Source organism: Oncorhynchus kisutch, linkage group LG26 (assembly GCF_002021735.2).
Source record: "Oncorhynchus kisutch isolate 150728-3 linkage group LG26, Okis_V2, whole genome shotgun sequence".
NCBI classification, from domain to species: Eukaryota; Metazoa; Chordata; class Actinopteri; order Salmoniformes; family Salmonidae; genus Oncorhynchus; species Oncorhynchus kisutch.
This window is the reverse complement of record NC_034199.2, coordinates 16,883,151-16,909,645: the sequence shown is the minus strand read 5'-3', so window position 1 is coordinate 16,909,645 and position 26,495 is coordinate 16,883,151. Positions and strand designations below refer to the sequence as shown.

At 40.8% G+C, this 26,495-nt stretch overlaps 1 protein-coding gene across 1 annotated transcript in view; it reads left to right on the top strand.

Annotated features, from left to right (window-relative positions):
* Positions 1-26,495, top strand: part of LOC109871100 (rho GTPase-activating protein 6) — a 63,984-nt gene that overhangs the window by 12,070 nt on the left and 25,419 nt on the right. The gene's annotated exons all lie outside the window — the stretch shown is intronic.

The window sequence follows — 26,495 nt, the reverse complement described above, 5'->3', positions numbered from 1 at the left end:
AATTATCAGGTATCCTATTGAAATATTCGGTGCTATGGTCTAGAGGGTCTACACCAGAAGTTAATGATTATCTGTAGGAGGAATGTATATGGTAGAGGCAATGAAGCTTGGAATGTACTGAGTGCAGGGAATACGATATGTTGGGTGGAGAGCTGTGGATTAGTGAGAAGAGGGGTCGAGGTCAGGTCACATTAAGGGAGAAGGAACAGTTTGTTGCCTAGTAATAAAGATGCAATGTTTAGAGAGAAGGAGACTCCACCCACATTGGGGTATATATATTACCACTTTTGTGAATATGTCTTTTGTCTGTTGCAGCTATATTGACCCAATGTGTGAATAAACTTGGTTTATGCTTTTCTGATCATCTGTGAGTTTAAATAGGTTCATTTAAAACCTAACAGTAGCCTGCCAAAGTTGATAACTGCCTTGTATTCAGGACTCTATTGTCACTCTAATCACCCTGACATCAATGCAAATGTAATTGAAAATCTAATCAAACGCTTAACGAGAGCCCATGAGCTCCTGTTGCAGAAACATTTCTATGGGCTATGCAGTTGCCTGAGAAAACAGAGTAATGGCCTCTACTCAGCTTTCTATAGGCTAGGCATACTATATTTATTTCTCAACTTTCCCAATATTAAGCACATTGCTTTTCTTTACAACAGGAGTATTTCCTACCTGGCTGGCATGAAAATGAACCACAGGAAAGGTGTCCTCCATTTGTTATTTCAGTGCATAGATGGCGTATTGTCTTCCGCTGCCCCTGTTTCGAGACGAGTGCATGAAAATGGTCCATTCTAAATCAAATCAAATTTTACACATATATTACTTAGTATATGTAAAGACAAGATTAAGTCAAGAATAGTGTGATGGGTGACAATATTAGCCTGTCACTTGGGAATTATATATTATCACTTGTGAATGATGCCCAGCTTAAGGCATGAAACAGCACATGCTTGGCGACTTTTTAAAATCGTAGTCGCACCTTGTCATGTAGCTTAGCCCATAGGCCTATATGTTTTAATACGGTTTGTATCACAACTAACGTGGCCAAATAACTTCTTAAAATGAAGCGCATTAATCAGCTTTACAAGGGGTGTAGAGCCTAACTGGCATACATAAGCAGTGTGTGAGTTTCAAGTTTGGGGAAGATCATTTTTCACCATAAAATGCACCTTTTATAATAAAAGCATTACATGAATAATCACATTTGTGGTCACTTTTGATAATGGTGTTTTCCTGCTAATGGAACATTCGCGCTCATAGCCTTCTGCTGTGTGCACATTGCTGCACTTATAATGTGAAGAAATAGCCTAATAGTTTATCAACATTTTAAGCTAAATGCCATCTTCTGTTGTCAGGATCATTGCTTATAACAGGTTTTGTGATGCAAGTGGTTGTATTCATTTGGGATCTATCGCATCCCACAACTGTCCCAGACTTTGTTTGTAATATTTGTTTCTCGAATAGAATAAGTCAACTTTTGTACTAGGGGGGATAGTAGATTGCTGTTCGTTGGGCCTACTCATCTTATTGGCTTACAAAAAGTGTTCTACCAATATCTTCAATATGCACCTCGGTGTTGGATAAGGACGCACGCAGTTTGCATCCCTGATGTGTCTGTCTTTATTTGTAGCCTGTGAGAAAGACCTGATCAGGTGACAGAGAGCCATGTGAGTGAGAGGTGCTTTGGCTCGCAGCCGGTAGAAGGGAATTATAATTATTATATTCAGCCCAAGGGCGTTGGCTGGAATTGGCTGCAAAATGCATGTTTTTTTTTTTTAGGGGGCATTATGGCCACACAAAGGGGATACAGCTGGGACATTTGAGGCATTATCAAATGCTTGTAAAATTGTGAATGAGAGACTGATCAACTGTGTACAGCCTGCGCAAAAAACAAAGCGGAGCTCATGCCTTACATGAGTTTTTTTCAAATCATTATTAGAATCGCATCATGCAGCCTTAGACTATATAAAATATTCAAATATCCTATTAAGCAAATAGGTGTATCTGTTTCTTTGTAAACCGCTCAACACAGAATAGCCGCATGTGCTCACTCCCTCAAATCGTTTGGAGAAAATATTATTTTCATTTTATTCAGCTATGTTCAGATATATATTTCCAAACTATAAAATAATGCAACACAATTCTAAGCAAATCTTGTGTGCTAAATTAACTAGTGTAGCCCACACCCATATGGCATAGCCAGATCGGGGCCTAACACAAGGACAACTCTGTGTATGCTATTCTGTTCTTCTGAAATAGATTTTCTTCATATCATGTTTCTTTAGACCTGTCTAAAATAAATCATTGATTTATTGTCATGGTCTAGGATATTTTACATGGACTTATTAGACTTTTAAAAATGTACTCTACCATTCAAAAGTTTGGGGTCACTTAGAAATGTCCTTGTTTTCCATGAAAATATACATGAAATGAGTTGCAAAATGATTAGGAAATATAGTCAAGACCTTGACAAGGTTATAAATGATGATTTTTCATTGAAATAATAATTGTATCCTTCAAACTTTGTTTTCATCAAAGAATCCTTCATTTATAGCAATTACAGCCTTGCAGACTTTTGGCATTCCAGTTGTCAATTTATGGAGGTAATCTGAAGAGATTTCAACCCATGCTTCCTGAAGCACCTCCCACAAGTTGGATTGGCACTTCTTACGTACCATATGGTCAAGCTGCTCCCACAACAGCTCAATAGGGTTGAGATCCGGTGGCTGGGGTGGCCACTCCATTACAGACTGAATACCAGCTGACTGCTTCTTCCCTAAAATAAATATTGCATAGTTTGGAGCTGTGCTTTGTGTCATTGTCCTGTTGTGGGAGGAAATTGGCTCCAATTAAGCGCCGTCCACAGGGTATGGCATGGCGTTGCAAATGTAGTGATAGCCTTCCTTCTTCAAAATCCCTTTTACCCTGTACAAATCTCCCACTTTACCACCACCAAAGCACCCCCAGACCATCACATTGCCTCCATCATGCTTGACAGATGGTGTCAAGCACTCCTACAGCATTTAAAAAAAAAAAATCTGCGTCTCACGAATGTTCTTATTTGTGATCCGAACACCTCAAACTTTCCATTACATTTTTTTCCAATCTTCCTCTGTCCAGTGTTATTTTGCCCATCTTAATATTTTATTTTTATTGGCCAGTCTGAGATATGGCTTTTTCTTTGCAACTCTGCCTAGAATGCCAGCATCCCGGAGTCGCCTCTTCACTGTTGACGTTGAGACTGGTGTTTTGCGGTTACTATTTAATTAAGCTTCCAGTTGAGGACTTGTGAGGCATCTGTTTCTCAAACTGTGCACCGGGGCCTCCCACTCATTTTCTATTCTGGTCAAGGAAGTAGTGCACAACATTGTACGAGATCTTCAGTTTCTTGTCAATTTCTTGCATGGAATAGCCTTCATTTCTCAGAACAATAATAAACTGACGAGTTTCAGAAGAAAGTCTTTGTTTCTAGCCATTTTGAACCTGTAATTGAACCCACAAATGCTGATGCTCCAGATACTCAACTAGTCTACAAAGGACAGTTGTATTGCTTCTTTAATCAGCACAACATTCAGCTGTGCTAACATAATTGCAAAATGGTTTTCTAATGATCAAATAGCCTTTTAAAATGATAATGGGCCTCTGTACGCCTATGTAGATATTCCATTAAAAATCAGCCGTTTCCAGCTACAATAGTCATTTACAACATTAACAATGTCTACACTGTATTTCGGATCAAGTTGATGTTCTTTTTAATGGACCAAAAATGTGCTTTTCTTTCAAAAAAAATGAAATTTCTAAGTGACCCCAAACTTTTGAACGATAGTGTATATGTTCCAAAGGTCTGCATCAGTGGCTTGTAGGTTATGCTTGGAAGCCAGGAGATGCTAAATGTGTTTATGTTAATTACGGTCAATTACCATGAGACCGGCAGTTATTTGCTTGACAATCACCGGCTGGCAAAATTCAATGACCGCCACAGTCCTTGTAGTTCAAGCAAGATACTAAGTCGTTTGAACGACTTATTATCTCGTTTGAATGACATTGGTATTTTGCCTAATTCGTTATGCAGCTTGTCATACCATGTAATGGTTGCTGCAGCCATTCATTCACTGATCCATCCATTGATATGAATATTAATTGACAGTTTTTTGATAGCCTAAAGCAGGGCTGCTTTTGAATGCCAGAGCATGTAGGTAGGCGAGTGTGGAGTGAGGAGCAGAGCTTAAATTGAGCAGATTTTTAACATGGTGTCGGCATTGTTTCACGCTCAAATTTCGCTCTACTGCTTAACCATTTTTCATTTCCTTTATCACCATTCTTTTAATTAGGCCTATTCAGTTGTTATTATTTAGCCTACCCCACCCACAGTAGCCTATATCCAGTTTTGTATTCTACTTTCTAACATTAGGATATGTGGTTTCTATTTTGAAGGACTTCAAATGTATTAACGCGTCTTTTAGGTAGACAATACATAGGCTACTGTCAAAAGTATTTTAGTTTTTCTTATTATAAATCCATTTAATTAAGATAAAATATAATGAATAAATTGTCAATAATAAAGGCCAGTGTGAGCTTTCTTTCATAAATAAAATGGAATAAATCATCTGAAACTGCAAGTATTTGCACACAGAAGCAAGCACCAACAAGTTTCACATGTGCATTGAGTGTTTGTAACGATGTGCACTGAGAGCCGGGAAGCAAGTTCAGGGAGTGAGTGTTTTTAATAAGTAAACACAACATAAAATACAACAAAACAAGAAACACGAACAACACAGACTTAACACTGGAACGGAAATAATAACACATGGGGGAGGAGCCAAAGGGAGTGATATATATATATATATATATATATATATATATATATATATATATATATATATATATATATATATATATATAGGGAAGGTTATCCGGGGAGTGATGGATTCCAGGTGAGTGTGATAACGTGCAGGTGCGCGTAACAATGGTGACAGGTGTGCGTAACAATGGTGACAGGTGTGTGTGGGAAATGCGCTCTACAAATGACATTTTTATCAATATTATAAAGACAGAACAAAACATGTAAAAGCTTAATTACATAAGGGAATATTAGTGTGAATATACCCATACTATAAACAAGAGAAAGGACAATGGAAAATATTTGAAATGCCTAAAATTTACAAATACATTGAGATGAAGCTACCCTCGTGGGGATGCTATTTATCAAAAATGTATTACATTGAAGTAGGGACCGGCACAGAGTCCAGTAGGACAGTGTCACAAGGCTACATAGTAATAGGCACTTCACTACTGCCATCCTTGATTGTGAGCTAGAATTAAACGTTAAATTAAATGTGTTCCACACAAGAGGCAAACAAATGGTTCTCCATCAATATAATCAATGTAGGGAGGTAACATGATATCATATGGGAATTGCTTAGACCGCACTTACCGGTAGGACTAGTTATCTCACACACTCTGGCAGATAAGTAGCCTATGTGAGTGCTTTAACAGTAGCCTTAATGTACAGTTTAAGTATCCATCACGATAAATGAATGAACTTCAGAGATAATAGGCTGGTCAATGCTGTGAACAATATCCTTTTATTAGCTTACCAGAATCAACTACAAAAAGAGGTTTGTGATAGGCCTTCCGTTGAAAAGGGTAATTTGTTATAACCTACAGTTCACAATAACAGGAAAAAATAGATAGTAAGTTTTCATGATGACACTTTAATAATTGAAGTGTTGGATAATGGTTACTGAAACATGAGGAAGCAATCAGATTATCCATACAATGACAACCTATTAATTAGATTTTAAGGTGAAGCCAGACCAGCGAATCTAGTTTCGCATGGTCCGAGAGTCTTTAGGTGCCTTTTGGCAAACTCTAAGCAGGATGTCACCTGCCTTTTACTGAGGAGTGACTTATGTCTGGCCACTCTACCATAAAGGCCTGATTGATGGAGTGCTGCAGAGATGGTTGTCCTTCTGGAACGTTCTACCATCTCTACAGAGGAACTCTCTGCGCCCATTGCTCAGTTTGGCTGGATGGCCAGCTCTGGGAAGAGTCTTGGTGGTTCCAAACTTCTTACATTTAACAATGGAGGCCACTGTGTTCTTGGGGACCTTCAGGACCTTCAAGGATGATCAATGGAAACAGGATGCACTTGAGCTCGATTCCGAGTCTCATAGCAAAGGGTATTTAAGGTATTTCTGTTTTTTATGTTTATAAATTAGCAAAAATTTATAAAAACCTTTTTTTGCTTTGTCATTTTGTGGTATTGTGTGGATTCCTGCGGATTTATATTTATTTAATCCGTTTTAGAATGGGGCTGTACCGTAACAAAATGTGGAAAAAGTCAAAGGGTCTGAATACTTTCCGAAGGCACTGTAAATACAAAAAAATGTGAACACCCCTTCAAATGAGTGGATTTGTCGATATCAGCCACACCCGTTGCTGACAGGTGTATAAAATCGAGCACACAGCCATGCGATCTCCATAGACAAACATTTACTGTAGAATGGCCTTACTGAAGAGCTCAGTGACTTTTAACGTGGCACCGGCATAGGATCCCACCTCTGCCCTGCTAGAGCTGCCCCGGTCAACTGTAAGTGCTGTTATCAGGAGCTTCATGAAGTAGGTTTCCATAACCGATCAGCTGTACACAAGCCTAATATCATCAGGTGCAATGCCAAGTGTCAGCTGGAGTTGTGTAAAGCTCGCCGCAGTTGGACTCTGGAGCAGTGGAAACACGTAGTCTGGAATGATGATTCATGCTTCACCATCTGACAGTCCGATGGACAAATCAGGGTTTGAAAGAAACAATGTTTAGCAGGCACTAGTTTGCATCATGCCTGTCTTGAGTATTTGCCCATAGGTTCTCATCCAAATTGCAGTAAAAAATATGTCTACAAACAAAATGAATGCACAATGAAAGGTTTAGAATGTAAGACTGGCTGTGCTACCAGTTTGGAGTTTTTTTACTAAGAGTTTTGAAAATTCACCACATACTTGTGAAAATAGTAGCAAAGCGATAAAAAAAAACTAACATATCCCCTCCAGCGGTGACTGAAATTGGCACTTCGGCTCACGTTCTTTTAGGACACACCTCAGATATTACCACCCTTCCCACCTCAGCGCAAGCAAGCTTATGTAAGGCAGGTAAATTACCAATCCTGGCGTTAGGGTTAGAAAATAGAAGAGCTCTGGCTTTAACAGGTCAAAATTGCAAACAAGAATGCATTTGACAATTGCGCTTGCTTAACGCAACCCGAAAATAGAGCCCAGAGTGTAGAATGCAAATAATCAACAAGCTGGTTCAATCATTGATGAACCCCATGGAATCCAAAGAGGGAGATACCTATGTAATTTTGCATGGTGGTACACTCAAATTAAGTAACAATTGAATTAAAATGCATTTAATGTCCCAATACACTACAAAAATCTCACATGCTTAGATGATTAAGCCCATGATCGTTATACTATCCACAAATGTATACATTTTAGGATCACTATTGCAATAGTCTCATCCTCCAGTTAGCTCTATGTGGTAGCAATTACCGTGTGGACGAGGTTGCTATGGCATTACAATCTCTTCAAAAAGCACAGAATTGCCAATACTATCCAAGCACAGTGATTTGGCACATGATTACTCTTTAATTATTTGGATGCTAACTTACTCAACAAGACATTCTCACTTCTCCTCACACTATTTCTGGCCTCATTACTGCCTTTCTTAGAGAGAGAATACAGTATGGAAAGGATTTATACCAGCAGATGTAGGACCTTAATTTGAGCCAGGTTGCTACAGCAGCAAAAATATTCCCTGCAGCAACAGGAAATGGGAAGTATTATGTGTATTAAAATGACTTTTTTTTTGTAGGGGTTGATTCATTTTCCGTAAGGGAAAATCAAATCTTACATTAGTAAGTGGAAATGACAAACTTCAGAAGCCTTTCTAAACCTCAAATACACTACAAGTTTTAAATGTCCCGCAGTTCCCCTGCAACAAGGTGATCAAATTAAGGTCCTACAGTTCAGTGTAAATGGGCTGAGTGAGACAGCTCGCTACAGAACATTGATGTTGTTATTTGGCGAGAAAACCTTTTCTAAATATAGACCACACGGCGGCAGCTTCTTGAGGAGATGCTAACGTGACGGAGGAGAAGGAACACTCGGGAGTGAATCCTCAATGGGGATCCTGCTGTTGTTGCTTCAGATGAGTGTGTTGCGCTCAGTAGCGCATCACTATGTATTAGCTTGGGCTGGCTGTGTCTGGTCTGAGGTCTCATTAAATGTAATAATCACCTCACTCTTATTCACCCCAGGTCTAAAGATAAATTAGATGATCTCTCAATAGAGAAGGAGATTAGATTAGAGACACATGAGGCAGCGGAGCTCAAATGAACATAGATAATAAGATATAGAGAGGAAGTTGTGACCCTTTGTTGTTTCTGAGGGACTACCCTTTGTAAACTAGAGCTGATTTAACTCCTTTTACAAATACAATTTGATTTGATGGCTTTGGGCGTCGGAGCCTTAAATTAATTACTGTTTCATGTGGCTGTGGACATTTTCTGTTTACCCACATCCCCAGCATTAGTTATGGATGCTTTTCGGTTCATTTAGGTTGATTTTAGGATATCATGTTGCGTTGTAATTGAATTGCCCCAGGCAGGTACAGTATGAAACTTGTAGCACCCTATGAGAAACTGTGAAAAGGTTGTATGTAGATGTAATCAATGCCATTTAAAAAAAAATCCAGATTATTGTGGATCCCACATGAATGACTGTACATCAGACTGTGTGTCTCCGTCTGTGTATATTGCTGTTTTCTGTGAAGACGACTGTTATGGATTACTTCAGGAGACGCTCTCTTCCCCCATCAATGATGGCAAATCGCAGTTGAATATCAAGGTGTAGCTCAGTGCTGATATCTGGTGGTCACTAGCTTTCTTTCGCCGTCTCATGTCCTGAACTCACCTGACCCTTTGCAATACAAAATTCTGAAATAAGTTCTAGGAGTTGTTTTCATCTCTTGTAAAGAAATATATGAATCTAGCCTTTGTGTTAGATTAATTAGTCACATCAAAACACGTCTGAAAGTTGTATTTCATTTCGTTAATCAAATGCTTAGAAGAGATTTATATTCATTGCATAGATTCCTTTCCCTGTATTGCCGTCTGCACAATCAGTATTAGAGAGTCCACTAGAGGGAGACATTGACCACACGTTACAGTAACACAGATGATCTGCCAAAACAAATCTATACATTTTGTGTTTTCATTCGTAGAGCATTTGTCATTAATTCTTAATGAAATGAGACGTCTTCAATTAAATGACGTGTCATCGGGAGAAGAGTTTTCCAATGAATATTGCTTGTCATAATATAGAGCGGCCATTTTTATAAAAAAAAAAAAACTTTTTCTTTGTCTCTTAACTGAAATTAATTTCCCCTGCCAATTTTTATAAGCTACTATATTTAAGCCTTTGTCTGGGCATAAATGTATCCATAACTGCCATAGGGGTCTACCATCCTCCCTCAGCTAACCTTTGTGCACTTGAGGGGTTAACTCGTTTGTTGTCTTCTTTTTTCTTAATCAGAAGTTATTATCCTGGGTGACCTAAATTATGACTTGGAAATACAGGTTTCAGACAATCTAAAATACATCTAATGATCTAAACCTAACCCAGCTGGTGACTAAGACTACACAGCTCAACCCTAAAAGTCTTTCAAAGTAAATTCTAATTGATCTTATTTTAACGAATACACCACAACAATATATTTCTACTGGTGTCTTCGCCCAAGACATTAGTGACCATTGCCCAGTTGTTTGTGTTAGAGATGTGAGAATACAAAAATCTAAACCTTGTGTCTAAACCATCACTAAGAGAACTTTAAAAACTTCAGTGAACAGGCTTTTTTACATGATCTTTATTTTAGTGACCTTGATTGTATTTCAGCTATTTCTGAACCTGATTTTGTAAGAATTGACACTGGTAGAGACGAGAAGCAGGTACAGGGAGTATACATTTAATAGCAACTGGCAGCGTCTGGCCATGAACACATAATGACATTAATGCTGACACAGGGAACAAACAGGGGAGTAGACACTTATAGAAGGGGTAATCGATAAGTTAATGGAGTCCAGGTGAGTCCAATATTGTGCAGCTGCGCGTAATGATGGTGACAGGTGTGCGTAGTGAGGGGAAGCCTTGACTTCTTGAGTGCCAGAGAGGGAGAGCAGGAGCAGGCGTGACAGATATAGCTTTGAGCCTTTTTTTTTGCTGTCTTCAATACTATTGTGGATAATCATGCTCCCTTAAAAAAATGAGGGGTTAAATGTAGATTGAATGCCTGGTACACTCTGGAATGATCAGAAGTCATTCATTAAAGAGATGATGCTTGGGTCAAGGGCAGGAACACAGGCTTGGGCTCAGACCTGCAAGCTTTTAAGCAACTGAGGAATCATTCTGTAAGACAAATCAGAAAAGTTACATCTGATTATTATGTAACCACTCTTTCGGATTGTAATGAGAACCCGGCTAAATTATGGAAAACTGTCAAATCCCTGAAGGGTTCAACTTCCTCCTCTGACACAACAAATTAATTCAGACACTGGCCTCATTTTGGAAAAAAATTGATGATGCATTTAATCACCATTTTATTTCAGCGGGTATTCTCTTTGAATGAACTTCACAATGATACTGGTCTAGATGCTGATAGGGGAAACTTGCTGAATGATCAGAGAAATTATAATCAAAGCTTTTCTTTTAGACTATTTACAGAAAAATAAGTCCTGGATGCTTTGCTTGCAATAGACATGAAATCCACAGGGGCCGACCAATTGGATCCTGTTTTGCTTAAAAGTGTGCAGCGCCTATCATCGTTGGCTCAGTAACCCACATTTTTTATCTAACATTATCAGGAAATATTCTAAAATAATTGAAATCACCTCTTGTGCTGCCATTCCATTAGTAGTGATCTTAACCTTAACCACTTGAGTTCCAAATATCTCTAATGGTCACCCAAGCATGAGTTTTTTTTAATGTGCGTGATGTCAGAATGCACTCACTGTTCAAAACTGTGATAGTTACGCAACAGGACAGGTAACCTGGGCTGCCCTCAAACCAAAACACACTGTCTGCTAATTATCTATAGGCTATGTTTCAACTTGTCAATTTCAAGTGATTTTCTAACAAGTTTTATTTTCTAACAACAGTTTGAATTGAGGTGTGTTCTGCCTCCTCATTAATCCACATAAGAAGTAGCACATTTCACTGTTGCAGACATTTATGTTTGAAGCTTTACTGAGCCGGACAAACTTGTCTCTTCAAGGAGAGCCCAAGCACTTCCCCAGTGTTTCGCCAGATCAGGTATGATGACATTGCGCATCTCAAGTCAAAACAGGCCTTGCACAAACTTTTCCCCCTGGCACATTTTCTGGCTTACGCTCACATTGCCTACATTGTTGTTTTCCTTACAAATAATAACTTTGGACATGTGTGCGTTCCCTTCAAAGTAATTGCCTTTTTTTCTGTATATCCTGTTGTCATTTCTACTGTAGCATACTGTGTATGTATGTGTGTATGTATGTATGTATGTATGGAGAATAATGTATTTACTGTTTATTCACGTTTTCAAGTATGTGGTGACATCATGCATTCGGATTCTTGCATAGATTGTAATGGACACATGATGTGTGTAAAAAACTTTTTTTGAAGGTTGTACTGATTATGATTAACTAATGCTTAGCTATTTGCCAGCTAAGTGTGGCGCCATGTTTGTTGACATCATACAATGCATTCTGGTTGTCATGTAAGCGTTTGTCAGACCAAAGATGTTCTAAAAAGGATGGTTCAAGCGACTGACTTGGGGATTCTATTGGGGGGTTATAGGTAGTACACATGAGGACATCTTTCTCTTTTGAGATCATTTCCTTATTAATGTTAATCGCTAGTTAGCTGGTTAACTAGCTATCTAATAAATGTACTGAGTAAAAACAAATTTCGCTAGCTATACAGCCTGATAGCAGTGATGGTCTAGGCCTAAATCACTATGTTGTTTGTGCAACATTATCTTCTAAATCAAAGAGGAATATGCAAATATGAATATGTTAGCTACATGAAGTAGCTAAGAGAACATTTAATGAAGCCAAAGATTATAGGGTCCCCTAGGAAACACTGATAAACACTTTGGTTCCAACCCATCATAATAACTCCTCCCTGGAATTTTAATTTGTTGCCATGTCAAACAGCACTTTATTCAAAGTGCCCACTATTATCTTCTAACTATAGAATTAGAATAATCATAATTTTTGATTCCAACAGTTCACCCAAGTGTTTTGATCTAAATCTCGAGTCAAATCGCAAAAGCAAATATTTGGTAAAAAAATAAGGCCTAGATTTTGTTGCCCATATCATGCAGCCCTACATGGCAGTGTGGAAATGATCTCAAATGACTGTAGGAAGTGCATGAAGTTATGAAAATGCGGAAAATAATTTTGGGTTGAAGTTTAATTGAACAGTATAAAACAATCAGAATAGAGAGAGACCCATTGATATCACTGAGTGTGTATGTGTCACGCACTACTCATAAAGCAAATGTTGAACTTTTATTATTAAAAAACATCAACACCGTCATACCGTCAAAAATGTGAAAAATACAACAATGATACATTTTGGCCATTTGTTTTAGTAAAAGCTGCTGAAGATGTTAGCATGGCAAAGTAATAACAAAACATGTCCATTCATCTTCTCCATAAGAGATAGTTACTGCCACATTCTCAGGCAATAGAGACCTTTGTTTACCCTTTGGGAATATGACTCATAGGCTAATAGAACAATTTTGTAAGATGTTGACTGGATCTCATTTAGATTTAATACATTTTTAAGCATGAGAACCAGGATAATACGACTACAGCATATTGCAATGTGTAATACATGTTTAGCAGGGTCATAGCGCGTTCTTTTGCATAGTACATCATTTAATTAGGCTACCTATACAGGCTACTGTAGGGTACTACATCACATCTGGTGTGTACATTTATCTGCATGTGCCTCACATCTGGTCAGGGACACAGTTGTGCTCACACTGCAACAGCATGTTTTCTTGCAGGACAGCCACATTCCTGCCATCAAAACCTCCTCTTACCAAAATATCTCCATTGACAATTATTTACGTGAGTAGATTTTCACTGACAACACGTTGATAGTGGAATTTACATAATTGATTGAATGATGTCGAGGTATGGTCTCTAGTATAAATATATATTTTATCACAGTGAGACAAGTTGATACATTTTGATCAGAAAATATGTATGGTGAAGGATGGCATGCTTCAGATGCGTTTAAACATACATGTATGACTCTTTACTGGGAATTTTGACAGTGTTTATTACTGCCTCATTAACCACTGAGTTGTTCAACTTTGAGAGAGAGAGAGAGAGAGAGAGAGAGAGAGAGAGAGAGAGAGAGAGAGAGAGAGAGAGAGAGAGAGAGAGAGAGAGAGAGAGAGAGAGAGAGAGAGAGAGAGAGAGAGAGAGAGAGAGAGAGAGAGAGAGAGAGAGAGAGAGAGAGAGAGAGAGAGAGAGAGAGAGAGAGAGAGAGAGAGAGAGAGAGAGAGAGAGAGAGAGAGAGAGAGAGAGAGAGAGAGAGAGAGAGAGAGAGAGAGAGAGAGAGAGAGAGAGAGAGAGAGAGAGAGAGAGAGAGAGAGAGAGAGAGAGAGAGAGAGAGAGAGAGAGAGAGAGAGAGAGAGAGACTGAGACTGAGACTCTAGCGGCCCCCATAATCATCATTATTCAAGGACCTCAGCTTCACCACAGGAGACACGCAATTGAGAGTTAAACAAAAATGGTTCTAAAAGTAAAACTAAGGGAAAACGAAGCAAACTGTTCTGAAATGTAACTCCACAAACTTTGCTCTGTGTTGCGGGCTGCTCTATGTATTCTGATCATGGGGGACCTCCTACCCTTCGACAGGCACATCTCCTACCCTGTATTGCGCGGCCCTTATCTTCTAAGCAGCATCAGCGTTGTAGTAGCCTATTTGTTGAATTCGCCACACTTAGTGTTGGCTATGTTCAGCCAAGACATTGATAACTTTCTGATTTTGTGTAGAAAATGGTGGTTTAATAAGTTGTTGAGAATAACTGAAATGTGAAAATCATGTTAAAAAGTAATGCTCCTCACGTGGAATGTCATTACTTCAGTGTTATGTCCTTGAAATCATCCCAAATAAAATGGCATGGGATCCCATCGATCCATAGTTTGTTTTATTGGGGGTCCACCCTTTAATGGTTGGCTACATGCCCGTTTTACGGTGTAGCTTTAAAGTGAAATCTCATCAAATCCATTACTGCTCAGGAATGAACAGGTAGGCAATAGCCACACTGTGAAGGGGTTAGTATGAATTTGTGTGTGAACAGACAACACAGAGTTACACATGGAGTAAACAATTAACAGGTCAATAACACAGTAGAAAAAAGAAAAAAAAGAGTCTATATATATTGTGTGCAAAAGGAATGAGGAGGTAGGCGAATAATTACAATTTTACAGATTAACACTGGAGTGATAAATGATCAGATGGTCATGTACAGGTAGCGATATAGGTGTGCAAAAGAGCAGAAAAGTAAATAAATAAAAACAGTATGGGGATGAGGTAGGTAAAAATGGGTGGGCTATTTACCGATAGACTATGTACAGCTGCAGCGATCGGTTAGCTGCTCAGATAGCAGATGTTTGAAGTTGGTGAGGGAGATAAAAGTCTCCAACTTCAGCGATTTTTGCAATTCGTTCCAGTCACAGGCAGCAGAGAACTGGAACGAAAGGCGGCCAAATGAGGTGTTGGCTTTAGGGATGATCAGTGAGATACACCTGCTGGAGCGCGTGCTACGGGTGGGTGTTGCCATCGTGACCAGTGAACTGAGATAAGGCGGAGCTTTACCTAGCATGGACTTGTAGATGACCTGGAGCCAGTGGGTCTGGCAACGAATATGTAGCGAGGGCCAGCCGACTAGAGCATACAGGTCGCAGTGGTGGGTGGTATAAGGTGCTTTAGTGACAGAACGGATGGCACTGTGATAAACTGCATCCAGTTTGCTGAGTAGAGTGTTGGAAGCTATTTTGTAGATAACATCGCCGAAGTCGGGGATGGGTAGGATAGTCAGTTTTATTAGGGTAAGTTTGGCGGCGTGAGTGAAGGAGGCTTTGTTGCGGAATAGAAAGCAGACTCTTGATTTGATTTTCGATTGGAGATGTTTGATATGAGTCTTGAAGGAGAGTTTACAGTCTAGCCAGACACCTAGGTACTTATAGATGTCCACATATTCAAGGTCGGAACCATCCAGGGTGGTGATGCTAGTCGGGCGTGCGGGTGCAGGCAGCGAACGGCTGAAAAGCATGCATTTGGTTTTACTAGTGTTTAAGAGCAGTTGGAGGCCACAGAAGGAGTGTTGTATGGCATTGAAGCTCGTTTGGAGGTTAGATAGCACAGTGTCCAAGGACGGGCCGGAAGTATGCCTTCCGATTTGACACACTGAACTCTGTCTGCAAAGTAGTTGGTGAACCAGGTAATGCAGTCATCAGAAAAACCGAGGCTACTGAGTCTGCCGATAAGAATATGGTGATTGACAGAGTCGAAAGCCTTGGCAAGGTCGATGAAGATGGCTGCACAGTACTGTCTTTTATCGATGGCGGTTATGATATCGTTTAGTACCTTGAGCGTGGCACAGGTGCACCCGTGACCAGCTCAGAAACCAGATTGCACAGCGGAGAAGGTACGGTGGGATTCGAGATGGTCAGTGACCTCTTTGTTGACTTGGCTTTCGAAGACCATAGATAGGCAGGGCAGGATGGATATAGGTCTGTAACAGTTTGGGTCCAGGGTGTCTCCCCCTTTGAAGAGGGGGATGACTGCGGCAGCTTTCCAATCCTTGGGGATCTCAGACGATATGAAAGAGAGGTTGAACAGGCTGGTGATAGGGGTTGCGACAATGGCGACGGATAGTTTCAGAAATAGAGGGTCCAGATTGTCAAGCCCAGCTGATTTGTACGGGTCCAGGTTTTGAAGCTCTTTCAGAACATCTGCTATTTGGATTTGGGTAAAGGAGAACCTGGAGAGGCTTGGGCGAGTAGCTGCGGGGGGGGGGGGCGGAGCTGTTGGCCGAGGTTGGAGTAGCCAGGCGGAAGGCATGGCCAGCCGTTGAGAAATGCTTGTTGAAGTTTTCGATAATCATGGATTTATCGGTGGTGACCGTGTTACCTAGCCTCAGTGCAGTGGGCAGCTGGGAGGAGGTGCTCTTGTTCTCCATGGACTTCACAGTGTCCCAGAACTTTTTGGAGTTGGAGATACAGGATGCAAATTTCTGCCTGAAGAAGCTGGCCTTAGCTTTCCTGACTGACTGCGTGTATTGGTTCCTGACTTCCCTGAACAGTTGCATATCGCGGGGACTATTCGATGCTATTGCAGTCAGCCACAGGATGTTTTTGTGCTGGTCGAGTGCAGTCAGATCTGGAGTGAACCAAGGGCTATATCTGTTCTTAGTTCTGAATTTTTTGAACGGAGCATGCTTATCTAAAATGGTGAGGAGGTTACTTTTAAAGAATGACCAGGCATCCTCAACTGACGGGATGAGGTCAATGTCCTTCCAGGATACCCAGGCCAGGTCGATTAGAAAGGCCTGCTTGCAGAAGTGTTTTAGGGAGCGTTTGACAGTGATTAGGGGTGGTCGTTTGACTGCGGACCCATAGCAGATACAGGCAATGAGGCAATGATCGCTGAGATCCTGATTGAAGACAGCGGAGGTGTATTTGGAGGGCCAGTTGGTCAGGATGACATCTATGAGGGTGCCCTTGTTTACAGATTTAGGGTTGTACCTGGTGGGTTCCTTGATGATTTGAGTGAGATTGAGGGCATCTAGCTTAGATTGTAGGACTGCCGTGGTGTTAAGCATATCCCAGTTTAGGTCACCTAACAGAACAAATTCTGAAGCTAGATGGGGGGCGATCAATTCACAAATGGTGTCCAGGGCACAGCTGGGAGCTGAGGGGGGTCGGTAGCAGGCGGCAACAGTGAGAGACTTATTTCTGGAGAAAGTAATTTTTAAAATTAGTAGTTCGAACTGTTTGGGTATGGACCTGGAAAGTATGACATTACTTTGCAGGCTATCTCTGCAGTAGACTGCAACTCCTCCCCCTTTGGCAGTTCTTTCTTGACAGAAAATGTTATAGTTGGGTATGGAAATCTCAGAATTTTTGGTGGCCTTCCTGAGCCAGGATTCAGACACGGCAAGGACATCAGGGTTAGCAGAGTGTGCTAAAGCAGTGAGTAAAACAAACTTAGGGAGGAGGCTTCTGATGTTGATATGCATGAAACCAAGGCTTTTTCGATCACAGAAGTCAACAAATGAGGGTCCCTGGGGACATGCAGGGCCTGGGTTTATCTCCACATCACCTGCGGAACAGAGGAGTAGTAGTATGAGGGTGCGGCTAAAGGTTATCAAAACTGGTCGCCTAGAGCGTTGGGGACAAAGAATAAAAGGAGCAGATTTCTGGGCATGGTAGAATATATTCAGGGCATAATGCACAGACAGGGGTATGGTGGGGTGCGGGTACAGCGGAGGTAAGCCCAGGCACTGGGTGATGATAAGAGAGGTTGTATCTCTGGACATGCTGGTTGTAATGGGTGAGTTCACCGCATGTGTGGGAGGTGGGACAAAGGAGGTATCAGGGGTATGAAGAGTGGAACTAGGGGCTCCATTGTAAACTAAAACAATAATAACTAACCTGAACAACAGTATACAAGGCATATTGACATTTGAGAGAGACATACAGCGAGGCATACAGTAATCACAGGTTTTGATTGGGAGAGCTAGCTAAAACAGTAGGTGAGACAACAACAGCTAATCAGCTAGCACAACAACAGCAGGTAAAATAGCGTTGAATAGGCAGAGAGGGTCGGATTGACTACACGAAGAGCCTGAGTGCGGCTGGGGCCGGCAGATAAAACATAAACAAGCAGAATGGAGTACCGTGATTAATGGACAGTCCAGCGTGCATCAGCTATGTAGCCAAGTGATCAGTGTCCAGGGGGCAGCGGTGGATGGGACAGGGAAGCTAGACTGGCGAGTATTATCCAGGTTAAAAAACTGGCTGGCTGTGCGGAAGGTAAAAGCCGCTAGCAGTGGCTAACAATGAATAAATAGCTTGTAGCTAGTTAGCTGGTTAGCTTCTGGAGGTTCTTGAATGTGTTCTAAAACTTAAAAATAATAGCGATTCCGTATCACATTGGGTGAGGCAGGTTACCGGAAGGTATAATCGAATTAAAAATCAAAAAGAGATTGAAAGTAAATATGGGTCCAGTGAGTGGTTGGGCTGGCTGGGGTCCAGTGGCTGGGGTCCAGGCTGGGGTCCAGTGAGTGGTTGGGCTGGCTGATTCAGACAGTTAGCAGGCCTGTGCTAACAAGCTAACAGTTAGTAGGCCGGGGCTAATCAAGCTAGCAGTTAGCAGACTGGGGCTAAACAAGCTAGCAGTTAGCAGGCCGAATTAGCAAGCAAGCAGATAGCAAGGGCTAGAAAGTTAGCCTTTGGGGGACGTCGCGATGGGGTTAAGTCTGTTTATGCCTCTTCATGCGGTGACATCGATAGACCTGTCGTGGGTCCGGATATTGTAGCACAGGAGTATGCTTTGGTGGTAGCACCGGAGCTCTGGCCGGGCTAGCTTCAGGCTAAGTGGATGGAAACGCTAGCCAGGAGTAATCATCCGAGGTTGCGGTTAGCTAGTTAGCTAGTTGTGAAGATCCAGATGAGAATGTTCCGTTTGCGGTGGGAATCCGGGGATAAAAATAATAGGTCCGTTATGCTCTGGTTAGAGTCGCGTTGTTCGAACTGGCGAGAGCTTTCCCGAGCTAAAGGTTAGCTGATGACCGCTTGCAATGGTTTGCTGCCTGATAGCTGGTAGTTAGCTGGCTAGCTTCAGTTGAGGGATTCCGGATCCGAAGTAAATATAAGTACTTTAGAAAAAAAAGCTGATTCACGCTACATTGGGTGAGGCGGGTTGCAGGAGAGTAATTAGATGTTGAGGTTTAGCAAAATGTTTTAAAAGATATGCGAAGAAAAAAAAAACGGTATATACAAGGGACACGACACGACAAGACGTCTGACTGCTACGCCATCTTGGATGTTTAGGTAATATGTACTGTAAATATTATATGATATTGTGCTTAAAAGCAGGAAGTACCGTATGAAGTATGATAAAATGTCCTAGAATCAACTTCTGAATCAACTTCTGAAAACAAGACATGTACGCGACCTTGTGTTTCACATCATTATTCAAAAAACATTTGTTGTGAAGTGCAATAATAGTAGTCATTGTTTTTGTTGACAATGTCTACAGAACATCCTAAGGTATTTTTTTTCCCCCAAAATAAATATCAATGTAGTTAAGATAGGTGCAACTGAAACTGCCATTACTATTGGTCATTTGTAATCTATTTCCAAACTAGGAATAACCAATTATGGGTGTCTTTCCCCTCATTCTAGATACAATAAATGGTTGCTGTGTGTGCAGGTTGTGAGCTTCCCAGACATAGAGAAAGTCAATGAATAATCAACAACCCCAAACTCACCTCGGCATGCAGTCATGAATATTGATCAGCATGCAGAATCCTGAATGGTTCAGATCGGAGAGATGACTGGCTCTTTTCCACTTTTTTAGGTAATGCTGTGCTTGTAGAGGTTTTGGAAAATGTGCACCAGCGTTTGTTTTAGGTATTTGTTCCTAAAATTAGTCTAGTCCCAGTTTGAAGTTTTTGTGGAGAACACAACTCGTAAAATGCTCCTTTGAAGACGTCCTGATCAGAGAGGAATATTCATCACCTATCGGATCTAGTTCAAATATGGTTGATGGATGTATTCTGGGTGCTCAATCTCACTATTTTGTTTTTTACCTTGCTCATTGTATTCCACTGAATGATATCTTATGTTTTCTCTTTAAAAAAAAATCTGCACATTGGTAAGGAACCACTGAATGACATGTGCCTTGTGTAAACGCTCTTATGTAGGCTACAGTATTACAGTATGTAATAAAGTTATATTTATTGAATGCAAATTCATACTATTTTATGTTATAAAGTCTATTGACGCACATGTGCCCCAATCTATACTCAAACAAAAATGTAAACGCAACATATAACAAGACTACTGAGTTAATCTATGGATTTCACATGACTGGGAATACAGATATGCATCTGTTAGTCACAGATACCGTAAAAGAAAAGTAGGGGCCTAGATCAAAAAAACTGTCAGTATCTGGTGTGACCACCATTTGCCTCATGCAGCGTGACACATCTCCTTCGCATAGAGTTCATCAGGCTGTTGATTGTAGGCTGTGGAATGTTGTCCCACTACTCTTCAATGGGTGTGCGAAGTTGCTGGATATTGGCGGGAACCGAAACATGTTATCGTACCGGTTCGATCCAGAGCATCCCAAACATGCTAAATGGGTGAAATGTCTGGTGACTGCAGGCCATGGAAGAACTGGGACATTTTCAGCTTCCAGGAATTGTGTACAGATACTTGCGACATGATACGTGCAGATACGTGCATCATCATTCTGAAACATGAGGTGATGGCGGTGGATGAATCGCATGACAATGGGCCTCAGGATTACGTCATGGTATCTCTGCATATTCAAATTGCCATTGATAAAATGCAGTTGTGTTCATTGTCCATATATGTTCATATGCCTGCCCATACCATAGCCCCACCACCACCATGGGGTACTCTGTTCACAATGTTGACATCAGGAAACGACTTGCCACACGATGCCATACATGCTGTCTGCCATCTATCCGTGAAGGGCACACTCCTCCAGCAATACCAGTGGTCATCAAAGTTGAGCATTTGCCCAGTGAATTTAATTACGACACCGAACTGCAGTCAGGTCAAGACCCTGATGAGGGCTACGATCGCACAAATGAGCTTTCCTGAGATGGTTTCTGAAAGTTTGTGCAGAAATTATTTGGGTGTGGAAACCCACAGTTTCATCAGGTGGCTGGTCTCAGACGTTCCTGCAAGTGAAGAAACCTGATGTGAAGGTCCTAGGCTGATGTGGTTACACGTGGTCTGCAGGACGGTTGTACGTACTGCCAAAATCTCTAAAATGATGTTGGAAGCGGCTTATGGTAGATAAATTAACATGAACTTCTCTGGCAACAGCTCTGGTGAACATTCCTTCTGTCAGCATGCCAATTGCACGCTCCCTCAAAACTTGAGACATCTGTGGCATTGTGTTGTGTGACAAACCTGCACATTTTAGTGGCCTTTTATTGTCCCAGCACAAGGTTCTTGGCGTCTTGATAAGCCAGACCTGTCAAGTGGATGAATTATCTTGGCAAAAGAGAAATGCTCACTAACGTGGGTATAAACTAAATTGTGGACAAAATTTGTGAGAAATAAGGTTTTTGTGCATATGGAACATTTCTGGGATCTTTTAGACTTTTAGAGTTGAACGATCAAAACTGTAAGTGAAAAGAGTAAGCATCTCGTTAACAATTTTTAAAATAATTTTTAAAACTACATTGGGAGGTAACCACTGAAAGACACGTGCATTTTGTGAATTCTTTCATATAGGCTACAGTATTACAGTTTACAATAAAGTACTATTTCCTCTAATTGAATTGAAATGATTAACTATCAAAGCGGTTAGTAACAAGACTAAGTTTCCCTGCTCCCACATGTGGAGGTGTATGGCTATGTGTCACCTTGGGTAATGTTCTGCCATCCTCTGATTAGTGCTTTGGCAGCAGGGTAGCACCTCTCACCTGTAATTTGATTTTTTAAAAACACCACACAGAGTTGCCTAATATTTTCACATACCATGTTTAAGATGAGATTTTGAGCTTGAGTTAGTGTGACAGCAACATCCACATTTAATGACACGTTCAATATTTTCAAAGACCAGGTGCTCCTTTTAGTGTGCAAGAATGAATGCACACTAACATTTTCATATGATGTTTTTCAAGCCAAACTTTTCAGGATGATCCATTTCATACAATGCTTTTTTTTCCCACTGTGGTGTGTTTTCCTAACATCATAATGCTTGAAATGATATTAGACATGTAACTTGTTATATTACATTGCTGAAAATGATATTATCTGTTTACTGAATATACTGATCATCATTCTGCATCAATCAATTTAATCAAATGTATTTATAAAGCCATTTTTTACATCAGCATATGTCACAAAAAAAACTCTCATAGAAAGGCAGGAACCTAGGAAGAAACCTAGAGAGGAACCAGGCCAGTCCTCTTCAGGCTGTGCCGGGTAGAGATTATAAGAGTACATGGTCATTTAAGGCCAGATTGTTCTTAAAAATGTTCAAATGTTCATAGATGACCAGCAGAGTCAAATAATAATTACACTGGTTGTAGAGGGTGCAACAGGTCAGTATGTCAGGAGTAAATTACAGTTGGCTTGGTTGAGACAGCAGGTGCGGTAGAGAGAGAGAGAGAGAGTCGGAAACAGCAGGTCCGGGACCAGGTAGCACGTCCGGTGAACACAATCAGGATTCCCTAGCCGCAGGCAGAACAGTTGAAATGACCAGGTGGACTGGGGATAGCCAGGAGTCATCAGGCCAAGTAGTCCTGAGGCATGATCCTAGGGCTCAGGTCCTCCGGGAAGGGAGAGAGGGAGAGAGAGAATTAGAGGCAGCATACTTAAATTCACACAGGACACCAGATAAGACAGGAGAATTAAACCAGCCCCCCGGCAGATAGACTATTGCAGCATAGATACTGGAGGCTGAGACAAGCGTGGGCCAGGGGATACTGTGGCCCCGTCCGACGATACCCCCGGACAGGGCCAACCGGGCAGGATATAACCCCACCCACTTTGCCAAGCACAGCCCCCACACCACTAGAGGGATATCAATAGACCACCAACTTACTAACATGAGACAAGGCTGAGTATAGCCCATGAAGATCTCCTCCACCGCATGCCCTCATATCTCTGCACTCACCGATAATATCCGGGTAGCTTTCTTTTGCAGCAAGTCAACACACACACATGGTCATAGGAAACATTTAATTTAAAATACTTTTTTTTTACACTAAACATTTCTACAAGAGATGGTTTATGAGTGCTTGGTTATGTCAAAGTCCAGTCCACCATGTCTGTATAGTTTTCAATATGAGGACCGTGCTCCTCTGTGTTTGAGAAGGACTGTGGGAACCTAGCATGTACAGAGATCTGATAGGGGAGAAGTTAGTTTGAATGCCTCCCCTCCCATGTACAGTACTCACTCTGTAGGAATGTCTGAACAGATTGAGCAGATGCAAGCTGTCATTTAAACTATTCTGAATAAGATACGACTTTGTATTCTACACAATTACAGTGTATGATACATGTGTACACATATCTGCATGTTCCCTCAGTTTTATACACAGAAAATTCCCCAGTTTTAAATTAACACAAAGTGTGGACCCGTATAGACACTGAACAGTGTTGAATTAACAATGCTTAGTGTAAAGGTTTATTTTCATATTTCTTAGAGTGCCTTGCCTTTCAAGTGAATTGTAGAGTTATCACCAAAGACTGAATTTGTTAGTGACAGAGACATGCTTGTTGCATTCATCCAGTTTCACTCCTACCGTGAGAGGGTTGGTTTTCCAACCCCACTAAGTGCCAAGTTTATGGTCAAGTTGCAGCAGTATGTAGGAGGGAGAGGTGTGCCGGAGGGTGTGTAGTTTCGAGGGGGAAACGTGGTGTGTTTCAATTGTGGGAGTAGCCATGTTGCTGGGGATCAGAAATGTCCTATCCGAGTGAGACAGATTGTGTCTAGGGTGGGGGAAGTGTCATGCTGAGGCAGTGAAGAAAGTAGAGGATGAGGAGGATCCCTGTGAGTAGTAGGCCAGTGCAGAGTGACCCAAATGTTTTGTGCTTTAGTAAGGTTGGCTTCTTGGCGTTTTTATTACTATGATCATTAATTGTACCGCACAGATGGAAAGGAAATCCCAGAAGATTGAATTGGTTGCAGCAGCAGATATGTTTTGGGGATATCAGAGATTTTAGTGCAGAAAAACTACAGGGGGTTTTGAGAGAAGGGGTTCCACCCTCCCAGGTCGATGGCTTGGTGTAGAACCTGTTGGGGCCAAAGTAGTGGGAAAGGGTGGTGGGGAGTGCTGGGGATATAGGGTTAGATGGCAGTGCAATTTCCTTTTTCTTTTGTGTGTGAACAAATGTGAATGCACTTTCCAAACTGTGAAAGGTACCAATACACAACGAAGCGTCTAGTCTGCTGCAAAACCACATGAGGAAGAAGAAGAAGATTTGATGAAAAGATCTGAGGTGAATGGTCAGGTGAATGGTCAGGTGAATGGTCAAAAGACCCAAATTAAAATATCAGAATTGGCTGCCTGTGTAAATACAGTCATTGAGTTATGACTCATCAGACTGGAGGCTTGTCTTGGTAGGGGCGTGGCATTCAGGAAGTCATTTTTGGTTCTGTTCTGCTGAATTGTTGTCACATTAAGCTTGACAAATGACACTTTTGTAGCTTTAATTATGCTTACAGAAGTGTATGAGTCCTATGCAAACACCTCTGCAAATCCCAGTATGATATCCCCAATGGGATAGTAACCCTTTGTTGCATTATGTAAATAATCATATTCATATTTGTGTATGTTGTGTGCAATATTCAAGCCAAATGTAACATTGCAGTGTACATACTTAACCTGATAATGAGCCATGCCTCTTGAAAATAACCTATGGATTACATTAACGAAGACCCAGCTGCTTGGTCAACCCATCATAAAAGTGAATGGAAACCCATCTGATGGTTAAATGAACGCACGCTTGGGTAATCTGAGCAACCCAGCATGTTGGGTTATACACCGAACCTGTCAAAATATACTGGTTTGCCAAGTGATGTGTAATTTATATTGGAATCCAGCAGAGAGGGGATAACCAACCTTCTGCATTTTCTGTGTCCATGTATGCCGATGACTCAAGTTTGATTAAATCCGCAAGCTATATCCCTGCAATGTCTCATTGAAGATCTAGATAGCTTTTCTGGACTCTGGACTAAAACCTAATTATGTTAAGTGTATAACATTACGTATTGGATCTTTAAAAAATACAACTTTTACATTTACCCTGCAGTTTACCTATAACACTGCGAAGTAGACATACTTGGTATTCATATCACGTAAGATATCAATGAGTTCTCCACAATGAATTTCAATAGAAAATAGACAAGGTGCTGGAGACCATGGAGAGGTAAATACCTGTCTATTTATAGAAAAATTGCCCTGATTAACACCTTAGCCATATCTCAGTTTACACATTTATCTGGGATGCTAAACCAGACAGGATAAAGTGTGCCTATCTATATAATGGGTGAGTTGAGATGATTATAAAAGCACTAAACCTCTCTCTAAAAGCTTAATTTATCCAACATTTTTACTTGAACCCTAAATGGTTCTCAAGTAGATTACTATTAAACAAATAGTATGGCTGACCAGTATGGCTGACCTCAAATGTGCGTGTTGATAAGACCTGTATTTATGAAAAATATGTTTGAAAAGGGTATTTTGTTTTTAAATGATTTTGTAAATTGAAATGGTAGACATATGTCTTTCATGGAGTTATCAGAATTGTAAAGGAAGGACTGCTCAATCCAAGACTACAACCAATTGACTACAGCATTTTCCCCAAAATGGACGAGGCGGGTGGCAGCAGGAGGAGGTAGGGAACTGGTCTGTCTGCCCAATATAAAGGATCAAAACTGTCAGAGAAATAAAAATAACATAAATAGGAAAGTATACCAGTTTCATTTGAGGACCAGGATGTTGACAGCTGTGCCATACAGATTGCAAAATAGTTGGGAAGAGATTTTTGATGTTCCGATTCCATGGCACAGGGTGTATGAATTGATATATAAAATGACACAAGATTCAAGACTTTGTGCTTTTCCGCTAAAGTTATTCTTGCCACCAACAAAATGTTGAATATTTGGGGCATACGATCATCGCAGCTCTGCAGGTTTTGTTGTGAGGATACAGAATCAACAGACCATTTTTTTTTGGTGTTGCCCTCAGGTAGCCAATTTCTGGTCTCGGGTTCAGGAATGGCTGAAAATGCATAACATTGATCTGAATTTTACCCTAGAAAAAGTATTGTTGGGAGATCTGGAGAGACCGGGTCAGTCAATTTACTAATATTCTTAGTAAAAGTATTTATCTTCAACTCGCAATCTGTGTATTCTTTTTGATTAGATCCATTTTGAATCTATGTTAAACATCACGGCATAGTTGAAAGATATACGGTGTGTAGAAATCCGAAGAGGGTGGCCAGCAGAGATAGGTGGGATGGGCTGAGGGTTGGGATGTGGAATTGGAGACAAGTGGGAGTGGAGTTGCTGGGCGGAGGATAGAATGATGGTCAAAGATAAAAGAAAAACAAATAAAGTAAATATAAAGCATAACAAAAAAGTACATTTGAATG